This window comes from Colobus angolensis, unplaced genomic scaffold, assembly GCF_000951035.1.
Source record: "Colobus angolensis palliatus isolate OR3802 unplaced genomic scaffold, Cang.pa_1.0 Scaffold224, whole genome shotgun sequence".
Taxonomy (NCBI): domain Eukaryota; kingdom Metazoa; phylum Chordata; class Mammalia; order Primates; family Cercopithecidae; genus Colobus; species Colobus angolensis.
This window is the reverse complement of record NW_012115422.1, coordinates 4,086,296-4,095,267: the sequence shown is the minus strand read 5'-3', so window position 1 is coordinate 4,095,267 and position 8,972 is coordinate 4,086,296. Positions and strand designations below refer to the sequence as shown.

General features: G+C 42.3%; 1 protein-coding gene across 4 annotated transcripts in view; it reads left to right on the top strand.

Moving 5' to 3' along the window:
* Positions 1 to 6: 6 nt before the first annotated feature.
* Positions 7 to 8,972, top strand: part of NFE2L2 (nuclear factor, erythroid 2-like 2) — a 33,924-nt gene continuing 24,958 nt past the window's right edge. For 2 of the 4 annotated variants that reach the window (XM_011944028.1, XM_011944024.1), the window contains exon 1: positions 7 to 589. The gene's annotated coding sequence lies outside the window, so the exon portion shown is untranslated. The remainder of the gene's footprint in view (positions 590 to 8,972) is intronic. The other 2 variants (XM_011944027.1, XM_011944026.1) reach the window with 2 other exon arrangements.

Below are 8,972 nucleotides of genomic sequence, written 5' to 3'. Positions count from 1 at the left end.
TGCGGGCTGCGGCGCGCTCGCCCCGCTGGGCTGTCTGTGGGCGCTGCTTTGCGAAGTCATCCATCTGTCGGATCACTCTCTGGCAGCCTTGAGCTTTCTTGAAAGCTCAGCCCCAGGACGAGGGAGGAGCGCCTGAAGTGCCCAGCGGGCTCAGAAGCCCCGACGTGTGGCGGCTGAGCCGGGCCCCGCGCACTTTCTCGGCCGGGGAGGGGTTCGGGCCCGGGCACCCGGAGTTGGCCCCTCGCAACGCCAAGGGAAAGTGCGGGCGAGGGCGGCGGACTCTGAGGCCGGAGTCGGCGGCACCCGGGGCGTCTAGTTCGGACGCGGTGCCCCCTAGTGGCGCGCACCGCGCGCGTTGCTCTGGCCTCCGTGACAGCGGTCTGTTGGCCGTCACAGCAGCCCTCGGTTGGCCCTTTCCTGCTTTATAGCGTGCAAACCTCGCCGCGCCAGGGCCAAGGGACAAGTTGGAGCTGTTGATCTGTTGCGCAATTGTTATTTTCCCCAGAGCGGCTTTGTCTTTGGATTTAGCGTTTCAGAATTGCAATTCCAAAATGTGTAAGACAGGATATTCTCTTCTGTGCTGTCAAGGGTAAGAGTTGCGAGTGTAGATTAGAATTTCTATTGCTTTTAGTCTGTTAATAATTTTTTGCTTTCAGCTGTTCTGTCTCCCTTGAGTACTTTATATATTTTTCCTTTTCAGTTGAGAATTTGCCTCAGTTTCTTAACATGTCGCCCCTCTTCTGCAGGGGCAGAGAGTGGAACGCTTGCGTTTCAAAACACATGCTAATTTCTGTAAATTGTTATAAAAGTTAAAAGAAGTTTCAGCTCATCCTTTGTAGAAACTTTAAAAGTAGATATTTATATTTCTAATTTATTTTGTAAATGAATTTTAGGGAAAAAATTGGAATTCAAGGAAACGTGTACTTGATGTACGGTAAATACGTTTATGCTGTTAAATGTAAAGTCTTAGGTTAATTCCAAAGATCCATTGTAAAGTTTTAAGTTATAGACAATGTATTAATTGTGCCTTTAAAGTTGTCTTGAACTTTTCCCCAATCTTGATTGGGATTATATTCTTCTGGTTCCAACTAGGGAAGAAGTAAATTGTACTTTACGATTTATTTAATAGCTGCTGTTCAAGAGTTATCTATAGGAATGCTTGTTTGACCGAAGGATATATGATAAAAATGAACTTTGGTTTTTTTAATTTCCCGAATTGTCTACAACCCTCTATTAAATTTTTCTTTCTTTGCTGTGTAATATAACATTCCATATGCAAAAATGCATAAAACATATGTACTGCATTGTGTATTTTTCAATTACATTTGATAAAAACAACTGCTTTGCTACCTTTGTAATCAGATACCGATTTGCATATTTGAAAACTGAGAAAAAGAACAAGAACATTTAGAATTGATTTCGTTTATGATTCATATTAGATTGTTGTCATCCATAAAGATTTGAACAGAGTCAAACATTTTCTTGATCTTTTGTCAAAAGACTCTCCAGGTGTGAAGTGGTAGTAGGATCTAGTTTTTCACCTTCTGTGCAGAGGATGTGTTGATAAACAGGGCAGTAAGGAGAGCCTTAGATTCAGTATCTCCATTAGGTGGAAGGAACCATCCATTACTCTTTTCAAGGGTGTCTTGGAGAGATAAAGTACTTTCCTGGATGAGGGATGAAGCTGATATTGAAATAGACCGATGAGATTATGTTTAAGTCAAACAAAAGAAAAATAGGACAGGCCTCTCATCTCCTGAATGAATGTTAAGCAAAGACCAACTTGACTTTTTAGATACGTGAAAAATCTCTTGAGAGGTTGTGGAAGCAGCATGTAGGAGGATAAATGCATAACTCACATCAGTCTTTTCCACATTAAAAATAACTTGGGCCATTTTGAAATCTTTCTTTCTTGCCCTGGGATCTTATGAGCAACGTTGGGGGAAAACCGACTCTGTCTTTAGGATTACCAGGAAAAGTTGAAAGCCAAATGCATCATTTTTCTTAAGATTTGTTTTTATTGAGGATAAATCATGTTTAACAAAGCTGTGTGAAAAAAGGGAACACAACAAGTACTTTTTTTTTTTCTGGGAATTTCCTCTGTCCCCGACTGAAGACATTTAAAGGGGGTTTTGTGTCAATATTTCCTCCTTAACTGTTCCTTGAACCTGCATTATCTTTTCAGTATGCAGGAAGAATTTGGCACTAAGATAATAATAGATAAGTTACTGGGCACTTCCCTGGGTCCAAACATAATTGCTTCACATGCATAATTTTACAGTAACCTCATGGGAAATACTATTATCTCTGGTTTCCAGGTTGGGAAAACCAGAGATAATAGTTAGATCAGGCATTAGGTTAGGAAAGAGGCACAGAGAATGGCCAAGACCTGCTAAGGTGACCAAACTTTTGAGTGGCCAAGGTAGCAGTCAAACAGGTTTGACTCCTGGGGGCTCCTAATCACCACTTCCAGACTACCAAAACTCCTTAAACTTTAAATAGGAAGAAAAGCTCACACTTCAAAAGGTGAGTAAGTTGAGATTACTTATTCTGGGGGAAGGAGAGGCTGGAATGTAAAAGATTGATGTTTGCAGCTTTTCCATTTAGCAAGATACTTAATCACTGTACGACTGGGAGAGGTGGACCTTGTTAAATGCTGGGAGAGTGAATACAACCCATCAATGGGATTACCCACTGTGGTCCTTTTCAGGAAGACGCAGAGGCCTCAGTGGGTTCAATTTAGAGAGGCAGGAGTGTTTTTTTGTTTTGTTTTGAGATGGAATCTTGTTCTGTTGCCCAGGCTGGAGTGCAGTGGCCTAATCTTGGCTCACTGCAACCTCCACTTCCCGGGTTCAAGTGATTCTCCTGCTTCAGCCTCCCGAGTAGCTGGGATTATAGGCACCCACCACCCAGATAATTTTTTGTATTTTTAGTAGAGATAGGGTTTCACCATGTTGGCCAGGCTGGGCTGGTCTCGAACTCCTGACCTCAGGTGATCCACCCGCCGCGGCCTGCCAAAGTGTTGGGATTGCAGGTGTAAACCACTGCGCCAGCCTGTTTCTTAATATAATAAGTTTTTAAAATTCCTGGGGTCTTGGCAATGTCTAAGATTCTGCCTCACAGTTTTCAGGAACTGCTTCCCTTTTCTCTTAATTAAATCTCTTTGCTACTGGAGTCTTTGCCTTTGTTCGCCTTGCTAGTTGGTACATTTCTTCTGTTCCATTGGTGCTTTTTGTTTTGAAGTAGTGCTCAAAAATAAGTTTGGTAGTAAGAATATGGTGAAGACTGACGGACAGGGTTAAACCAGGTTGAAGGAAAGAGCAGAATGGGGAAAATTTGAGTTGAAAACAGCTAGCAGAAACCTGATGGCGCAAATTCAACCCTAATCTCATGTTTTGGCACTTTTGAACTATAGCAAGCATAAGGGCTCGAGTCTTACCTAGTTGAAGCTAACTTGGGTCTTTGAGAATAGTACATCTCAAAACTAAACACTTTCTTAGTCCTTATTGTTAAACAAGTTGTTTTTGGAATTACTGTCTTATTTGTCTGAATTAAGTGTGCTGCAGGACTTATAGGATCTGATGGATGATTTGCCTAAAAGTTAGTCCAGGTCAGCCTCACGGCATTTAAGTGCTTGGTCCAGCCACTTTCTGAAAGTTGACTGAAATATGTTGCACACCAGGGTAGAGGAGGACGAGTTTACTAGATGTCATTTTTAACCTGCTTGTCTTCATCTCTGACTGTAGAAATGTTTATTCATTATCAGTTTGCCATACATAGAGAACAGAGTTTATTTTTTGATAATTTAATTTCTAGGAGCTATTGAAATTTCACTGCTACCTGCTTTTAAATAAGCACCAACAAACATTTATTAAAAGAGCTTTAAGGTATAGGCCAAGATTTATTCAATTGCTAATGGTATGTTTTCTGTAAATGAAAGCAAAAATATGTTCCAGTGTATAATATTAAATATTAACATTCAGAAACTGTTGGAGAAATATATGTGGCTTTCTTATACCGGACTATACCCCAGACATGAAAACAAGACTGTTTTTTGTTTTTTGTTTTTTTTTTGAGGCGGAGTCTCGCTCTGTCGCCCAGACTGGAGTGCAGTGGCCAGATCTCAGCTCACTGCCAGCTCTGCCTCCCGGGTTTAGGTCATTCTCCTGCCTCAGCCTCCCGAGTAGCTGGGATTACAAGTGTGTGCCACCACGCCAGGTTAATTTTTGTATTTTTAGTAGAGATGGAGTTTCACTGTGTTGGCCAGGCTGGTCTCAAACTCCTGACCTCAGATGATCTGCCTGCCTTGGCCTCCGAAAGTGCTAGGATTATAGGCATGAGCCACTGCACCTGGCCTCCAAGTCCATCTTTCAAAGGCCCTGTTGATAATTGACTCTTGAGAGTCATTACAGTCCATCAACAGCCTATATTCTGAATATATACATATATTTTAAATTCTAAGTCAATGCTAAATAGCCATTCCAAATAAGGTTAGAAGTGAGACTTTAGGGCCTGTATTATCAGTTGTACACTGACAAGCTCTGAACTCTATTGCTTTTTCAAATCAGAGAAGAAAAATGAGTAAGAAAAGAAAAATAGGCTGGGCGCGGTGGCTCACGCCTGTAATCCCAGCACTTTGGGAGGCTGAGGTGGGCGGATCATGAGGTCAGGAGATCGAGACCATCCTGGCTAACACAGTGAAACCCCATCTCTACTAAAAATGCAAAAAACTAGCCGGACGTGGTGGCGGGCGCCTGTAGTCACAGCTACTCGGGAGGCTGAGGCAGGAGAATAGCGTGAACCCGGGAGGCAGAGCTTGCAGTGAGCCGAGATGGCGCCACTGTACTCCAGCCTGGGCAACAGAGCAAGACTCTGTCTCAAAAGAAAAGAAAAGAAAAGAAAAATATGTATCACTTTGGCTTTGAGGCCTCCTCTGAGTTTATAGTTTTTACCTTCTGTATTACTTAGGTGATCCTCTCTAATGGCATTTTAAATCTTTCTTGATACTTGTCTTGCATATTTATCTTTTTTTTCTCTAAGTAGATAGCTCCTTGAGAGCTGTGCATAGAATTTATAGATATATATGTATTTTAAAGTAAGATACAATTTACATACCATACAATTCACCCATTTAATCTAATTCAGGGTTATGCAACCCTATGAATTTAGTGGTTTATTCATAGGGTTATGCAACCATCACTGTAATCAATTTTCAACACTCTCAAAAGGAACCCCATATCCATTAGCAGTCACTTCCCATTTCCTCTCAACTCTCCTGGCCCCTGGTAACTACTCAGTTATTTTCTGTATCTGTGAATTTGCCTATTCCGACATATGTTGTAAATGGAATGGCATGTAAATGTAATCATACAATATTTATCCTTCTGTTGCTGGCTTCTTTTACAGCAATGTTTTCTTGGTTTAAAAATGTTGCAACTTGTATCAATAGTATGTTTTCGAGGTTTAAAAATGTTGCAACTTGTATCAATGGCGTCATTCCTTTTATGGCTGCATACTATTCCATTGTATGACTATACCACATTTTATTTATCCAGTTGATGATCATTTGAGTTGTTTCCACTTTTTATATTTTCGTTTGTTTCTTATGGCAGTGGTTCTCAAACTGTTGTATATTAGACTCACCATCAGTATTTTAAAAACTAATGCCCAGGCCATATCCCTCATGAGATCAAAATCTCTGGGGGTGGGGCCCAGGCATCACTATTTTTTTAAGGTTCTGAGGGGAGTCCAATGAGCAGTCAGGTTTGAGAGCCAGTGCCCTAGGGCAGCAGTCCGCAGCCTTTTTAGCACCAGGGACTGGTTTTGTGGAAGACAGTTTTTCCATAAAAGGAGGTAGAGGACGGTTTCAGGATGAAACTGTTCCATCTCAGATCATCAGGCATTAGATTCTCCTAAGGAGCCAGCAACCTACATCCCTTGCATGCTCAGTTCACAACAGGGTTCGGGCTTCTCTGATAATCTGCTGCTGCTAATCTGACAGGAGGTGGAGCTCAGGTGGGAATGCTGGCCTACAACTCACCTCCTGCTCTGCGGCCTGGTTCCTAACAGGCCACTGACCCATCTGTAGCCAGCAGGTGGGGACCCCTGCCCTAGGAGACCCACTCAATGCTTGAAACCCATTGAAGTATATAGTGATTTAGAAAATCTGGTTAGGATGTCTTATTTAAATCATGAAAGCAAGTGCTTTTGTCTTTGATCACTGCCCTTCGCAGCCTTACATTTAACACCTACATTCAGAAACTGTGTTTCAAGGTGCCTGGCGAGTGTTCAAAACTCACTTAGTATATATAACCTGAGCTCATTAAACCCCTCCAGAAGATTTGGGTAACTTTGTTATGAAAGGGCTTCTCTGAAGTGGGTCAGTAGGATTGTTCTGTGTATTTTCAGGAATGTGGCCTGTGATAACTTGCAATCTAGATTATTTGGAAATAGCACCGAGAGAAGCCAGTGAGGACAGAATGCTCAGAAGCTTGGGATAGGTGTTGGACTTCCTGGAGGCCAGGACGGAACACCGTCTTACTCTAGGAATCTGTGTTCTTGGGCCTCATTATCTTCCTCCATTAAAAACAAAGACTTAAATCTCTACAGCAACTTTTAGCAACTTCATTTTTTGGTTCTCTGTATCTGCCTGATAAAGTCCCACTTTGTAGTGACTCCCACTTATGTTTACCTGAATGGCTTTTGGGTTGATGTATTTGGAAACTGGGGCTAACTTCCAAACTGTTGCCAAATTGTGTGTGGGTGTCCGTGCCACAGCGCAGCGTTCCCACTTGAGAGACTTGATGGTATGGTGGTTGGGGGCTTCTGAAGGTGGCTTAGCCCCAGCCCTATACACCCACCCCACAGATGGTGGGAACAGGCCCAGAAGAGAGTGGGTAACTGTCCACTGTGGCCTCCACAGCCAGGGTTGCCAGGTAGAGCTCTCAAGGCCCAATTCCAGTCTTGTCTTTGACCATTGCCCCTTTGGGAGGGGGGAGGTGGATTTGTCACCTTTCTGGAAGCATGCTTTTCTGATTCTAATCATCAGTAGTTCGTTGCTTTAAGATTTAGAAAATGGTATCCTGTTATTTTACTTGTTCTTAGGAGTTTCGTATTGAATGATGTACATAATGTGATTCATGTACCTCAAAACAGAAGGACTTCAGTTAAGATTTAGGCTGTGTGCAGCATACACTTCTTGAGTTTTCTCATTCTATGTCCTTTCCTTATTTATTTATTTATTTTTTTTGCAGGAATGTGGGGGACATTCAGAGTAGATTAGTACCTTCAATGTCTGTGTGAAAGAAATGACCTTAATATGAGGACAGTATTGACTGTGTATGTAGTGGGCCCACTGATAAGGTGTATAGAATTTTGCTTTATTTCAGACCTGACAATTTCTTGTCTGTTCTGCTTCTGCATAAAATTATAATACTGCACATGGATGTAAAACCCAATGTATTCCTTGCCTAAGGGACTAGAATAGAGGGAAGAATGATTATAGTTCTTTGTTGCCTTTTGTGAAGGTAACAGGCACAGAGGTATGATGCATGATGGAATTATATACCTCTTCTTCAGGTGCTTGAGGGCTAACTAAGGACCTGTACTTTTTTTTGTTTGTTTGTTTTGCAGTACTGGGGCCAGGGAGCCTTGCTGTTGCATCTAGAGAGTATTGAAGAACCATGAATATTTCACAAAAAGAAAAAAAAAATTTTAACTATTAAAAGTGCTGGTAGTGACTTCCTCTTGCAAGTAAAAAACTCATTTTTTAAGGAAAATGAGAGTTTTTTACTTGCAATAGGAAAACTTGCCAATTTTTCAAGTTATTTTTATTCTTGATGATTCTCAATGAGACATAGAGAATATACATAGAAAAAACAACCCTAGGCCAGGTGTGGTGGCTCACACCTGTAATCCCAACACTTTGGGAAGTCGAGGTGGGGGGATCATTAGAGATCAGGAGTTTGAGATGAGCCTGGGCAGCATATTGAGACGCCGTCTCCTCAAAAAATTAAAAAATTAGCCGGGTCTGGTGGTGCACACCTGCAGTTGTAGCTACTTGGGAGGCTAAGGTGGCTTGAGCCCAGGAATTTGAACGTGCAGTGAGCCATGATCATGCCCCTGTACTCTAGCCTAGGCAACAGAGTAAGATCCTGCCTCAATAAAAAAGAGAAAAACCAACCCTAATGGCCTGGAACAGGGCTGGTTTACTTTGTGTCAGCTGCAGTGCCCCCACTCACCAACCCACATGTTCTTCTCCTGCTGGTTCCCAAGCAGAGACCAGGACCAAGGATGAGAATCATCTTGTGGTGCAGGTTGTATCTTATCCTCCAGAGACAGCACTTCACCCTCTGTTAGAAACTTCTTTACCACACTGCCTGTTTGGTGAAATCCTTAGTGTAGTGACTTCCAAATTGTGATCCAGGGGCCACCCCTTGGTGGGAGGATCAGGAAGGAGGGGGAATGCATTTTAAGAAAAGTTGGGGGAACTTCATATCTCATTGATCCTGAAAAGTCAAGTCTTTCCTCCTCAGAGAGATGCGGGTAGACATGACTCCCTTAGATAGAAACTCATTCGTCTCCCTCCCTTCTGCCCCTGCAGGACTCTTGGAAGTCTGGGGCCCCGGGAGCATGCAGCTCTTGCTCTGTGCTACAGGTTTCCAAAGTTCACTTGATAACAGTACAATTGTACTGTAAATTGTGCAATAATGGAGACTGAGGAAACAATTAGTCTTTCATCTTGATTCATGTTACCAGCTCACTTCCTATGGTGTGAAAAGAACCAGGCTTTGGAGTTAGAAGTCATCTGAATACAGATAGAACTGGCAATATTATGGGGAAGAAAGGGGAAAAGAAATGAACATTTTCAAAGAGGTTAAGTCATTTGGCCAGGACCACACTGCTTGCAGGTAGCAGAACTGGGATTTTGACTGTCCATAATCCCTATTCTCTGCTTGTTTTACTCCTTCCCT